At 47.3% G+C, this 17,947-nt stretch overlaps 2 long non-coding RNA genes across 6 annotated transcripts in view; one reads left to right on the forward strand and one right to left on the reverse strand.

The window, feature by feature from the left end:
- Positions 1-15,375, forward strand: part of LOC101751181 — a 344,852-nt gene extending 329,477 nt beyond the window's left edge. Inside the window, exons 12-16 of the long non-coding RNA XR_005840735.2 lie at positions 1,820-2,341; positions 2,591-2,684; positions 2,782-2,928; positions 6,606-13,266; positions 15,238-15,375. This is a non-coding gene — a long non-coding RNA (uncharacterized LOC101751181). The remainder of the gene's footprint in view (positions 1-1,819; positions 2,342-2,590; positions 2,685-2,781; positions 2,929-6,605; positions 13,267-15,237) is intronic.
- The window catches only part of LOC107052240, a 46,325-nt gene continuing 30,771 nt past the window's right edge, over positions 2,394-17,947 (reverse strand). Inside the window, exons 5-7 of one of the 5 annotated variants that reach the window (XR_006931766.1) lie at positions 17,090-17,328; positions 15,859-15,935; positions 2,394-8,527 (exon numbers count right to left, since the gene is read on the reverse strand). This is a non-coding gene — a long non-coding RNA (uncharacterized LOC107052240). Of the gene's footprint in view, positions 17,329-17,947 lie in introns of all 5 variants that reach the window. The other 4 variants (XR_006931767.1, XR_005840732.1, XR_005840728.1 and 1 more) reach the window with 4 other exon arrangements.

Below are 17,947 nucleotides of genomic sequence, written 5' to 3' on the forward strand. Positions count from 1 at the left end.
GGGCAGGGTCCTGTGCTGGGCAGGGTCCTGTGCTGGGCAGGGTCCTGTGCTGGGCAGGGTCCTGTGCTGGGCAGGGTCCTGTGCTGGGCAGGGTCCTGTGCTGGGCAGGGTCCTGTGCTGGGCAGGGTCCTGTGCTGGGGGCATAGCTGCTGCTGGCTTGATCCTGCACCCAGAGCAGCAGAAGGGCATCCCCAGGCACCGGCTGTTCCCTTGAGTAGTATATGCCACATTGTGCTGAATTTTTGCCTTCGTTTGTGTTGCTGTTAGTGTTGTTGTTGCTGTTATTACAATTCCTATTGCATTAACACACAGATCCCCTGTCATAGCATAAAAGCCCTCTGTGCTGTTGCTTCCTGATGTGAAATAAAACAGGGAGGACTGTCCCAAAGCCCCCACAGACTTAGTAATGCTTTCTCCTCTCCTTTGCTCCTTGATACTTTTGTAATCTCACAGTATTTCAGCCATGCATGTTGCTTTACATCCTTTCCTTGTACAGGAGCTGTGTTGAGCTTGAGGGTTTTGTTTGTTCTTGGTTTTGCTTTGCTCTGATTTTTTTAATACGTAACTTTTTGTAAAGTGGTTCTTTCAACTTTTGCAAGCCTGTTAACAACACACACGAGCTGCTTTTCTTATTTGAGAAGGATGCTTTGCTTGGTTCAGGGTTTTTCTCAACAGAAAATGTGTTAATTTGCAATGCTACCTTGGAGCCAGAAATAGCTGCCAATGTACGGTTGCTTTTCCAGAAAAATACTGGGGGTGGTGGGAATATTTCAAATGCTGTGGGTCGTAGAACCAAGAGTGCCTTGCTAGGAAAACCAGCATGCAGCATGGCCAGCCACGCTCCCATAGGAGCACTCCAAAGGGCACTGTCCCCATTGGCATTGTGAGGCTGGGGTCCCTCTGCAGCCCTATGCTGTGCTTCTGCCATCAGACACCAGCGATGCCACAGCCACTGCTCTGCATCCTGGAGCCCAGACGAGAACATTCATTTCACACCACAGATGGATATTTTTTTTCCCCCTCTGATGCTTTCTTTTATCGAGTTTCAGTATAATAAACAAAGGGGATGATATTATTTCGCTGGCAAAGGCTCCAGCTAATGCACAGTTTTCAATACTGGCACATGGAGGGATTTTTCACCATATAGTGGCCAGTCAGACCCACATGGGTCCCAATGGCAGTGGGAAATAGAAACTCTAATCTTTTACCTTGAAGAATAGCTGCAATTTGTACTCTGCTCGTAGCACTCCTTCATGCTAGCACAGCAAACCCAGCTCATCACAGTGATATCAAAGGAAACTTTTCTAAGGTGCTGACATACAGCAAAGGGACGATTCAGCATTTAATCAGCTGGGACTGTGGCATGGTTTCTGCAGCAGGGCTCTAGCTTGCTTTATGTGCAGGCTTTGGTTCTCGAAAGGACTCTGGGCATGTTGCTTTGCTCTTCTGCTGCCCCTTTGAGTATAAAAGTTCTTCAGGCTGCCAGTCACGAATTCAAACCTCATTCTTGACTTTTGCCAAAGACATTCCCAATTGAATATATCTATATTGGTGCCTAATTAATTGATAAGGAGAGGTGGAGGCAGCTGTGTCCAACGCCATCAGGCCTTCTGTCTTCTTGGCTTTCCCTACAGGTGCCCTTAGCCATGGGCACCAATAGAGCTTTGAATGGTTGAGCTGTTCTGAACACAAGGGATATTTCATGTGGCTGATAAGCCTATTTATTTTGTAACTCCAGCACTTGTTAACCAGACAACAGGACAGCAGCAGTGGTTAAAGCGGACCACATTTCATTACTTTTTTTTTTGTTTTCTTCCAGAGTCAGCTTTTGAGCATTCCTTTGTGGAGCTGCAAGAACATAAAGTCATCACAGAGAGCCTCGTTAAAAGTGTTTAATGAGAGCAGTGTGATCCCACAGCCCAAGGGTCAGCATGAGAGCAAGGACAGCCCAGAAGCCTCGTCCCACCAGAGCCGGGTATCATCAGGAGACCCCATTCACCGAGGGACACATTGACTGCTGTCACCAACACCCAGACAGGCACAGGAGACAAAGCAACCCAAGAGAACTGCAGCTGGGTAACAACGCCAGTGCGAATTTCTCAGCCCAGAACAAGCCAAGACTCACTTCTGGCCAAAATTCCTGCACTAATGCTAACCACCATCTGATTACATGATTTTCCTGAGATCCTGATGCAAGTCGTTGTCACAGAAAGGGCTCATGTGGGCACACTGCAGCCCAGGTTCCCTGCTGCCTACCTCTGCCTCTGGTTGGTCCGGTGCCCCGAGCAGCCCCATCACCTGTGCTCTGCTCCCTGCTGGAAAAACATGCTCGTTTTCAAAGGTAAGGGAGTCTTGGGTTACTAGGAACACAAATCATTATGAGTAAAACTGCATTCCCAATTTATTGTATTTGTTTTATTTATAATTTTATTACTTATTCCACATTTTCCATATTTTCCATGTGTTTCGCGTCATTCTGGTCCATTTTGGCCTTGACATGGAAACTTGGGCTCTTCTCCCTGCCTGATGTGTTGAAGGCTTTATAAACAGCCTTGCTTCATTGTTTGCTCTGCCTGTTTCCATCCCGCAGGTGTGTGGCTGGAGCTGTGCTTGGGACAAATCCGAATGCTCTCTGCCTGGGGAGCAGGATGGGGCTGAGGGGAAGAAAAGCAGCAGTTAATGCAGTAAGTGGTGAAAATTAAGCAAATTGTTCAAGTGGTGCTTTAACAAAGAACAGTTTGAGACTCCTCTGATTTGTGGGTTCTCTTTTTCGTGTGAAAGAAAGAAGAGAGAAGGAGATTTTTCCATGCAGTCAACATGTTGCATGTGCACGGCCAGAGTTCTCGTGAACCAAAAACCAATTCACTGACTGAGGAAACTCCTCCCCGTGTTGGTTCATTCCCTGTGCTGCACATCTGCTTCTGGAAGGTAATGTCATGCATCTGTGTCCATAGTTAATTCACTATTTTCCCCTCTCCTCGATGCATAAGCAAGTATTTGCTTTCCTGCTCACATCTGACCACAGTCTGTGAGCAAATCAGGCATGTTCAGCAATGCTGCTCTTAGCTGCTCTTCCAAGGTTTTGTGTCAACAGGAACATTAGGTCAATTTGCAGACAGCCCCAGAAAATCTGGTGCAGCATCTCTCACACTATTGACAGGGACTGCTTGAATTCAGCATTGCCAGGCTAACAGTTGTCATTCAGCTCTTGAGCAGATTTGCACCACCACCTCATCTATTTTTCATCAGTCTTGCACCCTCTGTGACATCCGTGTCAATCCATGAGTTCAGTCTGATTCAGTTCAATCCCACACATACCGAGTGTGTGTGCCATGCTCAGACCTGAGTAATCACTTGGATGACAAAAGGATGCTCAGTTCCTGCAACTGAAAAGAAAAGCCCAAGAAGCAACTCACTGAGTTTGTTCTAGACAAACTCCATGGCAATTGGATGATCCTTAAGGTCCCTTCCCCAACCCAAGCCATGCTGTGAGTCCACAGTCAGAAACACAAGCAAAAAATGTCACTTTTGCTGGCAGGGGATGGGCAGGAAAATTGGATTAGAACATCTGGTGGGGTTGTTAGCAAATTTAGTTTGCTACGAAGCTGGCACTCCATGCTGCCCCTCCTCAACTGTTGTGCTACATCACCTCCACTTCCCTGTGCTCCTGCCTCGCCCTGTGCTAACCCTGATGCTGACCTGCCCTGGCTCCCCATTAGAGCTGCAATTAGGGGGTGACTCTTAATAGCGAGGTCTTGCCTCAGAGTGGGGAGAAATGTTTCTGTAACTCACATGTGACAATTAAAGATAATTTAAAATGTAAGTAATTGCCCTGGGTTTCTGGAAACTACTGTAGAGGTCTTGTCCCAGGCATCTGACAGGCACGGTGGTGTATTTTGACAAGTTTTGTGCAGATTTCCATTAAATACCAACTAGCAGCTCTATTTTCTTTGGAGTCACTGGTCAGGAAATGGTGATTGTGAAAGGTCAGGTCTGGAAGGTTTGGGAGGGGATGGAGGTGTTATTCACGTTCCGATCCATGGGGATCTGGTTCCAACATAAATCTTGCAGTTGCTTCATCCTTGCTTTCTGCACAGTCTTTCAGCAGGAGAAAGGCACAGGCTGATCTACAGGGATCCTCTGTTCAGTTTCATGGCCCCTGCTGAGATGCCAGGTGAGGCGGGACCTACAAAATGCCCCTTGGCAAGCTGGGGAGTCTGATTTTAGACACCTGGCAAGCAGCAGAATGTTTGGTTGTATCCCCATCCCATCACAGCATTGCACTAAGCCTTCTAGTTTGCAAAAGTGGATGAGAAATTCCAGTTGGTTGAAGGCTTCTGCAAGGTCAGAGTGTGAACATCCTGCAGAATGCACTCAGATACTTTCAGAGGCTCAGCAGTCCTTGAAAGAGCTTTGCATCGTGCAAACAAACTGTCAGCTGAGCTTGGATTCTGCCACATGTCCTAACACTAAGGAGCCATCTGTGTACAGCACACTACATATGACCTTTCTTCTCCCTCTCCTTTCTTTCAAGTTGTCTCTTTTTTGACCTACATTTAAGATACCAAATGAATCCCAGCTGAGCACAGAGTTAAATATGCAACCCCATACCAGCATGTAAATGAAGAGTCAGTCCATGTACAGCATGAGAACAAGTATATGGAAACAGAATAATCTGAAAATGGAAAGGGACCCATTCTGAACATAGTCACCATCTTTCACGTTTCATTGGTCTGGGTTCTTCTCTCAGTTATGGAGGCTTTTCTCCCAAGTCATTTCAGGTGGGCCTGGAGGAGGACTTGTCACAAAAAAGCAGAGAGAAACCTGTACCACGTTTCAAAACTGCACTTTTATTTCTGCTTCCATAACTGATTTTCTCATGTATGTTCAAAAGCCAGAGATCACATCTCTGTACTATAGAAGTTTTCAGTTTGTGCCAGGGGATAGTAAAATTAAATGTGTCCAGAAGCAGTTGCATGATCATGAGCTCTGCAAGTTCTTACCTTTGTATGGCTTATAGAAGACAAAAATACATAGGAGAAATTAAAGCTACAGAAGTCTCACCTTCATTACTGCTTCCAAGCAGCTGTCTTTCTGGCTTTAGTAATTCAGACACATGGGCTACACCACCAAAAAAAAAAACCCACAACCATCATGGAACTTCATAAAGATCAGAAATGAAATCAAATATGTACATAAAAAAAATAGTTCTTATTTTTATCACAACTAAAGTGTTACTTATGTCACATACAGGTCATTACAGATGAGACAAAATGACCAGAGCTGGTTTGGGGGCTTTGGTTTTTGCTCGTCAAGAGGCCACTTGAAGCTTTAACTCAGCATCACTCACTTATATTTTGCCTTTAAAGCCATTGGAGTGCTCAGACCCAGCACAGGGCACATTGCCATCACCCAGGTGGGGACTGCATGCCCCTAACCAATGTCACCATGCCCACATGATGCCTGGGGCCTCTCCAAAGCAAGGTTTACATTACCAGCACAGCACTGCCTTCACCTCACTTCCTGGCTCAGCCCTTTTGTAGAGCATTCCATGTTGGGCCACACAAGGGACAGAAGGGGGGAAAAACACAGGCAAAACAGATCTAGCTTTGAAACACCAGAGTCCACATCACCAAACCCTCTGTCCTCATCCATGCAAAACCCTTGTAGGACGCATGGAGGTAAGCTTTTGAAAGGGTTTTTGAACACATCATACATAGGAAAATAACATGCTGTAGAAACTTGGCAATGAGTTTGTCTCCAGTAGCCAAGTTGGGCATGGAAAAAAAAAATTAGACAATAAAAGGTCATTTCTAGCCAAGTTTTAAGTGAGTATACAATACATACCTTTTTTTTCCCCCAGTTCCTTGCCTTAGTTATTGGCCAACTTGGCCAGGATCTTATGGAAAACACTGAAATGGAATTATTATAATTGTGTGGGTTTTTTTTTCTCTTTTTGACCAAGCAAAAGTTCTTATAAGCAATAATTTAATTACAGCAAAAGCATAACACAGACACAGTCTTAAGGATGCATCATCAAAAGAAAAAAAAACCACCAAACTTTAAACTACAGCTACTTCATGTGTGCCAGTGAGCTAATACTGCTGCTATTTATTATTTTTCTTAATTATTTATTATAAAGCCTGCCATAAAGTGGAAAATTACCAGTGCTGATCACCTTTCCAACCATTCCAGGTGGAAGATGGCACAAGAACAGTTTTGCAAAGCTGACCTCAATGAGAGAGTAAAGGAGTGAAGCATGAGAGTGAAAGGGAAACAAACAAATCAGATTTGAATATGCTAAGCTAAATAAATAACCACAAGCCTGAGATCAACAGGAATATTATAAGCTGCAGATTTGGAGCTGTGTTAAACAGGAACAATCGTTTCCTTTTTGCCACTTACTGAAGGAAGAAGGCCATTCCTTTCTGCAGAGTTGATCTGCTACGTTCTCATGCTCTCTAGGAAATATCCTTCCAAGTCAGATGACTTCTTAGCGAGTGAGGAGAGGAATATGGTTTTTTGTTGCAAAATTTAGAACTCATTCCATTGCTGCGTCACCAGCTCAGATCTTTGTCTCAGCCATTCCTTTGTCTCTTGCTCAGCCATGACCCACTGCTCATCCGCCGGGCTGACAGCACACCAAGTCCTGCCTAAATGCAAGAACCTCAGAGCATCAGTAGGACATCCCACCCAGCCAAAGAACCCGGAGGAAACTTCTAAGCTTGTATGAGTCACTCATCATCTCAAGCAGCATTAGAAGGAAATTGCCTTAGGGCACTGTCATCACCATTTGTGAGTATTTGTTGACAGCAAATGTCTGTGCTACTGTTACGAACCTCAGGCTGGGCTAGGTTTGAACCTAAGATCACCACTTTTAGCACTTATACATTGGCCAGCTGGGCTGAAAAATGGAGAATTCAGCATCACCAGAAGCTGGCAGTTGCCTTAAAGTTAATGTGCATCTGCGCATAGCCTTTGCCAGCAACAAATGCAGAGTGATGGGCTTAGCTTAGTTGAGAACAAAGTATTCTTACATCCCAATGAACCTGAAAAGAGGGAGGTGAAAAAAAATACCATTACTGATCTGGAACTAGATGTTAGCAGGGGACAAAACTGCAAATAGATATGCACACACACACTTCTGCCATTGTTACACAATCTTTCACAGCTACCAACAATCTGCACATTATCCCTGAGTCTAGTTCACGTTCCCATGATCTGATGGCATCACCAGGAGAGTGCTTATGTGTTCCAGCCAGGGCAAGCAGCACAGACTGGAGGCTTCCCAGGCAAGAATAAGGTTGATGCGTGTGTCACCTAAAAGCCCCCCTTCCACATATCTCACTCTAAGACATCTCCCTGAATTTACTGCCTACAAACCAACTGGCAAGCAGACATTACAGCTTTTCCTAAAATTTAGGTGAGCAGCAGCAAGGAGGTGGCTGGGCCATTGCCTCCCAGCTCTTCCTCCAGGCTGCTCAGCTCAGTCTGTGTAACCTCATCAGCATCCTAGCAAAAAGCTATTTTTGCCTCCTAAACAAGCACAAGAAAAACCTTGGTTGAAGCAGAATGGAAAAGAGCTTCATGGCTTCCCTGGAGAAGGGGAATGCAAGATGGTGGTTGGTAGCCATCTATCCCATCTGTTGGAGCCTAGACCCAGTTTTGTCTAAAGATCCATGGACAAATTTGATGTGCTCACAAAGGGTGGCTGAGATCCTAGCAGAGCTGAAGTTGACTTCAGACCTGGCCAGCCCAAGCAGAGGACATTGCTGTTGTTTAAAAATGATACTCATTAAGAGCAGAAGTCAGGCAATGATCACCTTCTGTAGTTGATAATACTCAAGGAGGGAGATGGTGGAAAAATGAAACCTTGGAAAATAAAACTTATTTGGCACCGCTGATTAAAACCAGTTTGTGTTTCATTGTTAAAGGCTGTGTTTGCTCAAGGTTTATTCAGCTCTGGTCTCTTCCATCCACATACGGTTTGTTTTAATGACTGTGGAGTTATATGAATCTATTAATTTTTTTTTCCTGAAAGTTTCATAACAACAATGCCTGTTTTTTTCATACAGCACTTTACAGCCACGCATCTGGAAATACATTGCAAATAGGCAATTAGTATCAGCCCTATTTTGAAGATGGAGATACTCAGAGTCCAAGCAAGACAGCTATTAAAGAACGGTGCCAAAATTAGGCCTTTTGCTTCATCTTGACAAGCTAGAACTACAGCCTCTTGAAGACAACAGGGATGCATGAAAAGCATTTCATTTAGCTAGCAGTAACTCTGTCTCAGGTTGGACAGACAAGAGGACAGCAGCAAAGACAGACTGACTCATGCTAAACAACAGAGGTAGGAAGAGGACTTCCAGTAATGACAGACTTAGGCCACTGCAAGCACTTACTTCCCAAAACCAGTGCTGAGGGATCCATCTCCAGTGAAGGGCTGACCATCACAGGTTCCTGTTTTCTGATAAGAGCTTGCTGCATTTTTCCTCTCCACGTTTTTCAGCCTTTCCAGATCTTCCTGTTAAAGCACAGAGTTGAAAACCAATAAGATAATATTATTTGAGGCAAATCTCTAACCCTTTAATCAGGCTATGTGGGAGGCAAGAAAATGTTAGATGCAAGGGAATATTAAATTAATAATACTATGTTGAAGTTGAGATTAGTCAGATTCCAGAGACATATAATAACTAACTGCTGCCACCTCTGATATGGATGTGTGGAGGCAATGAGCAGGCTCACAGCAAGGAAGCAGGTCCTGGGCAGGACAATGCTGCCAGACATACTGTGGCAGTGCACTCAGCCCTTCACATAGCTGCTGGATGTAATAGAACAGCCCCTGCAAAAGCTCAGAGCAGCCTTATCCCAAAGTGCTGCACGGTCTTCCCACCTCTCCATCGCATCCAGCCCAACCTGGGGTGCTGCATCCAGGGGTGCCCAGTCCTGTCTGGTGTTCCTGGATCCCTGCTCACAGGTGGGATGCTCAGGAGTGTCAGTGATGGGAGTGAAAATGAGGTGAACAGGTAAGAATACAGACACTATAAAGAAGTGAAGAGTGAAGAAACATTTGGAAGAAAAACACAAAGGAATTAAAGATATCTAGAGTGAAAGAGATGGTGAATGGCCTGAAGGGAGTTAATGAGATCCAGAAATGCAAGTTGGAGAAATGTTGATTTTATTTAGCATTAATTGCAGGAAAGAGCCTATAAAGTGTGGTAAAAAAATTATTAAGTACCACTATGCAATGCCAGCTTTATGCCAGCCATCCCTACGAAGCAGGTGTATTATTCCTAGTTCCCTAGGTATAAATAAATAACTGCTTTTCCATGGTTTTCTTTTTTTTTTTTCTTTTTTAAATGATGGCTTTTCATTAATTTTTACTGCCATATTGTTATAGTTCTGATTCCTCCAGAGCAGCTCTGGGGATCAGTTGGTGCTGGAGTGTGTGTATGCAGGTTGGTACCTGCGAGCCATGGGGCACTGCATGGGAGATGCAGTGTCTGTGATCATAGCACCCCAGGGGTGCAGCCCTGGTCTTCTTGCCCATGGACTAAACATGACCTCACCCATGGTCTGAGCTCTGACAGCAACATCTGGGTAAATACAGAAAGGAACCTGATGGAAAATGGACAGTTTGATGGTTGATGGACAGTTGAAGGGTGATGCATTTTGCATTGAGGGCTCATACAGCAAAGCCCAGAAGGAACAGACGGACCACGTTACCCAAGAAACCTTTCCCAAGATTGAGGTTGCCCTGGGAAAGAACATTCTGAGGGACATCACCACGATGCAAGCACTGGTATCATGTCAACCCATTGGTTGTGGTGTTGGCCTCTGGTGTCAGGGACGGGGAGTTGGGCTTCCCATGCCACCACAGCCATCCAGCACTCCTGACTGCACACTCCAAGACAAGAAAAGAAAAGGGAAAATAAAACCTATGTTCCGTTCCACTTTTAACTTTCTGCTCATGCCCATACATTCCTCCTGGCGTTATTACAAACGGGCTCCAATGTTGCCTTTGTTAAGAATGAGAGCAGAGCACATTTCCCCGAGCAATGTTTGTATCAGCATTTTCAGGCTCCTTTTATCGAGTCTCGCACTTCTCAGAGGAGACTCAGCGGGGAGATGAGCTCTGGATGCGTTTTCCTAGCAACGTCTCGCTTCAGAGAGGCCACCAAAGACGTTCAGGGAAGCAGTGATTCCCTGGTAGTGCCTCAGTCCAAGCTCTGACCTGGAACCGTGGGCTCAGCAAATACACATAAATCTTCAGCTCACGTCCAAATCATCGCAAGGTTCAGTGAAAATAGCAAAACTGCCAGTGGATCTAACCGAAGTTTTAATCCAGCTCCAGCATGATTTATGGCCTCAGGTGGAAACCATGAAGCACGATGGCCTCAGCCCAAGCCAGGGGACGTTCGGCTGCCCCAGCCCTAAGGTGTTGTGTTACGGCACTGAAGAATCAAGGCTGCAAGAGGCATGGATGAAACTGAACAGCACAAACACATCCCAGCAACGCCTTCAACCTCTGTGCATCACAGGCAGAGTAAGTGCCACTGATAGATCACACCAGCCTCCTCCACAAGGACGGAGGGAATTAAAAAAATACATAAAAATCAAATAATAATAGGAGCAAGCGACCAATAGAGGCATTTTTTTCTGATTAAAAATAGCAATTGACAAGCTCCACCATTTGCAACAGTGCTTCCCTAAATGCAGTAGTGCTATGTTTGTCAGGACATTTATAATGGCTTTATAACACATATTTCCCTTTCAAAATGCTATTCAATAGTAGAAAACCCACATTCCATCCACCAAAAAAATAAGTCTCAGTGACCCAATTTTCTAGAGAAGAATGAATGTCCTCTCCCTTCTGACTCTCATTAGCCACCTGCATATTGGAAAACTAACAACAAGAGCAATCAGCACACAGCACAAGGTCCCAGTGCCATGACCAGAAGGGCTTTTGCCCCATCCCTGTATCAGCACATCCCTAGGAACCTGCAACCAATCCCTACCCCACAGCCATCCCACGCATCTGCAGCACTCCATGGCTCAGCTGAGAATACCACGCAGCCTGAGCTGACGTGGGCCGGTGATTTAACATCTGCATCCCACCCTGGTGCCAAGCCTGTCTTTTTTCCAATACTCAGCATCCCTCCATGCACATGTAAATATCCAAAGGGAAACACTGCAGCAGAACTTTTGACCTGCACCATAATCCCAGACAGGACGTTATAGCAACACCTGCAATGCGCTCTGGCTTTTCCAGCTGAGAGCACTGTGATCATGGCACTGCCGTCCCCTCGGGGCACCACAGATGACCATGAGCTAATGAGCACAGTGCAGACACTCTGCAGGATTTTTGTTCTGAGGCGATGAGAAATGGTTCACCAGAATTGGAGAACCCAAGCAGAGATGCTCAGGAAGACGTAACCAGTGCCGAATGAGTTCAGTTCTCCTCTCGTTTTGCCTTTATACCACAATGTCTCTGTGCAGACAAAACCTGAGAACTGTCTTCTGATTTTTCAGACCAGTTTCTCATCCCTGTGACAGCAGTGTGATGTAGAGATCACAAAACCCAGCCAGTCCCCAGCACTCCTTACTACAGCCTCACACATCAGCCCTCGCACATCCATGCTGAGGTGGGTGCTGGCAAAAGCAAAAACCTTGGTTCTCTCCCTCTCTTCCAGTGGGAAACCAGAGAGATCCCCAGCTCTTCTCATTGGAAAAGTGTCAGCTTGCACTGAAAGGGTTTCTGCAGGTCCTATGTTGTAAATGAACAAAGATTAAAAAAAAACACAACTTTTTTTTTTCCCTAAACTCAAGTGAAAGGAAGAGTGTGACAAGGAGTCAGGAGTCTGTCTGGCGTGGAATATTCCTGCAGCACTCGGGGCTGTGGTTTATTTTACTGGTGGTGACTAGTTCAAGCCACATTTAGTCAATAAATATGAGATATGAGGTCACCCCGCCATTTAGCTGTTACCCTGTCTACATATTTCACAGCTGGGCAGTAACCTTTTAACTAGCGTCTACCTCGGTGGGGAGTCTCCATAAAAAAAGAGCCAGGATCCCTTGGTCGTGGTGGGGGACCCAGGCGCAGGAGCTCCACAAGGAGTTCTGAGCAGAAGGGCCTGCACCAGGCTCTGCCTTTTGCTCTCATGCCCATTTGCAGCGCACAGCACCCAGCTGGGCTACGTGCAGGGATCGGGTGATGGAGCCACATCCCATGTGCTGAGCTCTACAATAAGATCCCCCTTCTTCTACGTGGAGATAGGCCACATGACAAGTTTCCTGTAATTCCCAGCTTTGGGAGCACCTATCCAAGGTGAATGTTTCCAAGGAGCTCAACACCTTCAAAGGGTTTGTTCTCCTCTGCCTGGGTCCACAGCTTCTCCTGTGTGCCTTTGCCTTACTCCAGAAATGAGGGTATCTCTGTGTTTCTGAGCTCATAACTCAGGCTAAGTCTGCCAAAGATTAAACACCCCTGAGCCCATTGCTCACATTTCCCACGAGCACGAGAGTAACAGTTCCACACACAGCTGGGAGAGGATGGTGCATCCCCAGCTCTGCCCCAGCCTGGTGGGAAACCTCCAGGCTTCAAGTAAGGGATTCTGATGCTCCTGTCCCCCTCTGGCACTGCCCATGAGAAAGCAGTGAGCATGAGCACAGCCTGAGCCAAAGCTCCTGGCCAACCTCCAGAGAAGTGTGCGCATCCCCACCAAAACGAAACACGAGTGGACGTGGCAAGAAACGCGCAGGGAAGAGAAAGCAAACAAAAGCAAAAGAGAGAGGCCACGCAGAGGGAGGAGAGCTGTGAGGCAGAGCACAGAGCTGCGCTATTTGCTCCGCATGCTGTGCTGCAGCACACGGAGCCCTGGGGCCTGGGCTGGCACTGCGTGTAGTGCCCAAGAGGGAGAGGCAGGCAAGCAGCGAGCTCCTGCCCCTGGCACACTGGGAATCCCAGCCCAGCTCTGCCTCCCGACGTCACGCTAAGGCTCAGCACCAACACGGCTCCTCCCAGCTCTGCTGGAGCCTCCGAAATCGGAACCTCTGCTGTCAGCTGCCTTTTATAGGGCTATAAAACCGACAGCTCGTGGGCAGACGTTGGCCAGCATCAGCCTCTGCCACCTTCAGCATTGCTCCTGCACATGGTCCCCAGAGCCACACTCCCCAGAGCCACCTCCTGGTACCCAGCCAACAGCCCCACAGATGGACAAGCAGACATGGACAGACGGACATACAGAGCCACAGATAACTTGGGTAAGTGTGCCCACATGAAACAACTCAAGACAGGAAAGCACGCATATATAGATGCTCAGCAACCTCACCGTGCTCATCAACAAACAGCAATGCCAATCCCAGCTACCTTGGGTTGAATGCTCCCAAGCAAAGTGGGGCACACCAAGGCAGTAAAGCGTTTGTATTCAGATGCTCAGCATCTTCACGGTGCTCACACAGCCCCCACCCCTTGCTGGGACCGGGCAGCAGTGCCACACGCTGTCACCAGGCACAGCTACAAACACACCTCCCTGTAATGCTGGGCCCAGCGACAAGAACAACATGCAGTAACACTGAACCCACCCACTGAGAACACCGAGTGTGTCACACTCCTCTGTGTCATGTGTTTAAAAATATCCCTACCAACAGCCTTTCCCCCTGCCCCTTTTTTTTTTCTTTTTGCATTTATTTATAACTTTTGAACACCCAACTTGGCCAGGTGGAAAAACCTTGCATCAGAGCACAGCTGACGATGGTGATGGGTGTCTGCTTGTTGTACGTTAAATGGGAGGAAAGGGGAAAGAAGGGGAAAAAAAAGTTTGCAATTACATGTTCTGTGCAGAGAGGTGTGGCCATTGGCGCAGGGATTGGTTTCAGCCTCAGCCACACAGACAGATGCTCAGGGAGGCGGCTTTTGTGGCTGCTGCAGACACACAAAGAGGGGCAGCCAGCAGCTGAGATTTTACGGGAGCGAAGGGATTAGAAGCTAATTGAAAGGCTGAGGAAGAATTTGGTCCTTCCGCTCGGTGCAAGCTGCCCAGAGCAGCACAGAGAGCTGACAGCAGTGGCTGGGAGGAGGCAGGTCCCATGGAGGGGCTCAGGTCCCCATGCCATCACAGCAGCCCCCCCTTACCCTCCCAAATAAATGCTGAGGTTATATTTAAATTATACTATATTTTTATGTAACTTCATTGTTAGCTTTTGATAGGAAGCATCCACAAATAGAGGCATCTGGGAGCAAGGCGTGTTTGGAGAACAACCAAAAACAAACAAGCACTGGGTCAGGGCAAAGGGAATTTTGCTGGCTGTAAGGCAAGGCTGAAGGAATGAATAAAGAGTTGGTTGGACGGTCATACTAAGAGGGTTATAGTCAACAGCTCTATGTCCAGGTGGAGGTCCAAGGTCACAAGCAGCATTCCCCCAGGGGCCCATCTTGGGACCAGTGCTCTTCAGCATCTTTAGCAACGGCACTGACAGTGGGATTGTGTGTACCCTCAGCAAGTTTGCTGACACTAAGCTGAGTGGTGCAGTTGATACAGTAAAAGGCAGGAATGCCATCCAGAGGGACCTGGACACGCTCAAGAAGTGGGCACATGAGAATCTAATGAGATTCAACAAGGCCAAGTGCAGCGTGTTGCACTTGGGTCAGGGCGATCCCAGATACAGGTACAGACTGGGGGGAACTCACTGAGAGCAGTGCTACAGAGAAGGACTCGGGGGTCCTGATGCACTCCAGGGCCTCAAATACCTTTTTTGCAGTGAGGTGCCCAGAACCTCATCCTCAACCCCCTGCAGCTGTGGCTGGAGCCCATCTCCACCAGAATAGTTACACTCACAAACTTAACATGCCTGTCCTGCCCAGTGAGGTGAAAAAGCATTGAAAGCTGGACAGTGCAGTTTCCATCATTTTTTCAGCCTTAATTAAATTGTGCAGGAAAAGAAAAAAAAAAAAAAAGGTTTTGAGCTATTTCTGATTCTTTTTCCAGGATGGGAAAAGGATAAAAACAATGCAGTGGGAGGCCCTGAGCTTAAAACCTCTTTCCTTGTTTTTTTTCCCCTTCTTGCTTTCTCCCACAGCAAGCAGGCTGAGACACCAAATCAAACTGCTGCCCTACCGCTTGGCAGCTGTAGGGTAGGAAAAAAGCAACAAGTGGTGCCTACAATTGCCATGCTGTGGCTTTTGGAAGGCTCAGATGCCGAGCTAATTTTGTGCCATTTCCTGTTTTGCTACAGCCAGACAGAAGAAGAGAAAAGAGATGCAGCAAATCTCAGCACCTTAAGCAAGGGTTGCTCATCACTGGCCCTGAGGTCTCTGAACCAAGAAAACACCACTTCCAAAGGGGCTGCTGCTGGGGAACTGCTCAAATCTGTCTCTCCTCCCCCTCACCCATGGCATCTGTACAAACCAACAGGAGCCCCTTCAGACAGCAGCCATCCTTCCAGCACGAGTCCTACCTAACAGGCAAGGAGGCTGCACGTGCTGCAGCCCTTGTTTGAACATCTGCTGTCTCTAATAGGAACAGCAAGGCACAGCACACTGACATGGGTTACAATAGAAGGGCTTTAGAATTGTGTCTCATAATCTACAGCTGGGCAGAATCTCACTGCTGCCGGTTGGTCCCATCACCAGCACAACATCCACCATCCCACACAATGTGATTCTCTAGCCAGGGACTTCAATGAGGACAGCATGATCGTCTAATTGGATTTCTGCTCTCAATTAGGGCAGAGGAAAACCAAATACAAAGCTGACCTGGAAAGCTTCAGCCATCTGCACCTACAAATGGCTAATCTGCAACCAAGGAGCATACAACAAGGACACAAAACATAGTCTCAAGGTGCGCATTGACTCACCTGCTTCCAACTGAGACCAGAGATGCACCAGCAGAGCCTACATGTAGCAGAACGTTACACCTCCATTCCCTGCAGCACTGGGGTTGAACCAGAAAGAGTCAGTTCAGCTCTGAGCCCTCCCTACCACCAGCAACATGCTTAGCTGTGAGATCCACACTGAATAAGAGGAACCTCAGCAAAATCCCATTGGTTTCACCTTGAAATTAGATGGAGATCAGGGCCTAACAAGCAGCTGAAGCAAAGCAATTACCTAGACCACATGTTGCCAATCAGATGCCATGTGAGGCTCGTTATTGCAGCCGAAAGGTTGGAGTGGCTGCTCAAGCATTTCCACGTGGTGCTGGAAAATGAGCACCAAAAGATAAATGAGTCAGTACAGGAGCAATATGAGCTGATGGCCAGTGCACCCCCCCACACACCTGGAGCTGCAAGGAGAGTCAACCAAAGCACCAGTGGTGGCATCGCCTCATTGCATGACTGCATGTACTAAACGATGAAGCAAAGCACTTCTTGCTGCTGCTGTAACACAAGGGCAACGTGCAGCATTCCCACCCTGTGCTGCTGGCAGCTGAGCCCCGGCACTGCCCTGCAGCGCTCCTCTGCTGGCTGCTGGGCTTCCACGTTATAGTGCTTAACCATATCTTGCCAGCTGATAAAGGATCAGGATTTGCATATGTTTGCATGGCACATTTGCATACATACGGCAATAAATTCTGCAGTATGAACACACCACCATAGATGGGTGCAACCCCAGCAGCTCCACGCAACTCCACTCTCATCCCAGCACCACATCCCCTATCCCACAGAGGGAGCAGAAACGAGTGTAACCCTCATGATGGCGAACTCCACCCCATTGCATATTGTGCTGATGCAAAGGAAAAATGCATGCTGCTTTTTCCTCCTTCCCCCCAAAAAGCCAATTCCTCAGCAGCATCCTCAGATCCCATGGGCTGCGGTGGGCGCTCAGCCCTGGGTCACAGCAGGGAGCCCGCCCGCGGCACACCGCGCAACCGCCGGATTTATGCCACCTCTCCTAATGATCAGCTGTGGACACGGAGGAACTCCCAGCAATTTCCACCCTCGGTAGACACAGGTTTTCAGCACCGGCTATTTTTGCTGCCCACAAGTATTTTCATTTAGCTGGTTGGAAATCAGGGCTATAAACGGAGGAGGTTGGATGCAGAGCGCAAGCAGCTCCGTCAGAGACCAAAGGAGATGCTGCCATTCTCACCCACACGCCGTGAGATTACTGCCTGGCCTTCTTCCAGAGGGGCTTCCAAGCTGGTTTCTCCTTTCTGCTGAGCAATCTGGAACCTGACTTTCCTCCGCTGTGTGTTTTCCTCAGTGGTGGATGGAGGGTTCAGCACAACGTTGTCAGCACTGCTGCTCCAAACGCACTGGAGGGGAGCCCGGTTTTAGGGCGCGTCAGCAGAGATGAGAAGTGAAGCCCTGGTGGTCACCAGTTCCATCCTACAGCAAGGCAAAAAATGAAATGAAACTTCATGGAGGTGGCACAAATAGCAAACAGAGTGGAAAGAACAAATGCTTAGGAAAAAAAAAAAAAACAACAGCAACAAACCACAAGGGCTGCGAGCAAAGTGGTTATAGAAAATGGTTGCAAGCTTAAGTGTGATTCAGAGAGTCTTGTCTGAGTGTCAGAGGTTCAATACTATTGCCTCCAATTTAAATCATTTTTAAAAGAAGTGCAAAAGAAAGGTGATGAAAGGGCCCTAACGTTGTTCCCTGGTCTGAAAAACACAGCCCACTTGTGCACTGTGGTAAAGTTTTGCATTTTGGCTAGACATCGCGTGCAGGGCTGTGCTGAAGCCTTTGCTTATTTTTAAAAGTTGAAGTCACCGGTGATCTGTGAAAGGAGAAAATGCTTTTTCCTTTGAGGAAGATGCCATAGGACCAACATCTCCTGGAGGGGGAGAGTCTGGGGGGGACATTCCGTGCATCTGTGCCTCCTGGTCCAACGAAGCACGGGTGAAGACCAGTCCTTGGAGTGAAACCTCCTGTTTTGGGGCTTGGGCTTCCATAACTGCGCTCCTGTTGCTGTGCAGCAGTGCTTGGGGATGTTCAGACGCAG

This window comes from Gallus gallus, chromosome 18, assembly GCF_016699485.2.
Source record: "Gallus gallus isolate bGalGal1 chromosome 18, bGalGal1.mat.broiler.GRCg7b, whole genome shotgun sequence".
Classification (NCBI taxonomy): Eukaryota; Metazoa; Chordata; class Aves; order Galliformes; family Phasianidae; genus Gallus; species Gallus gallus.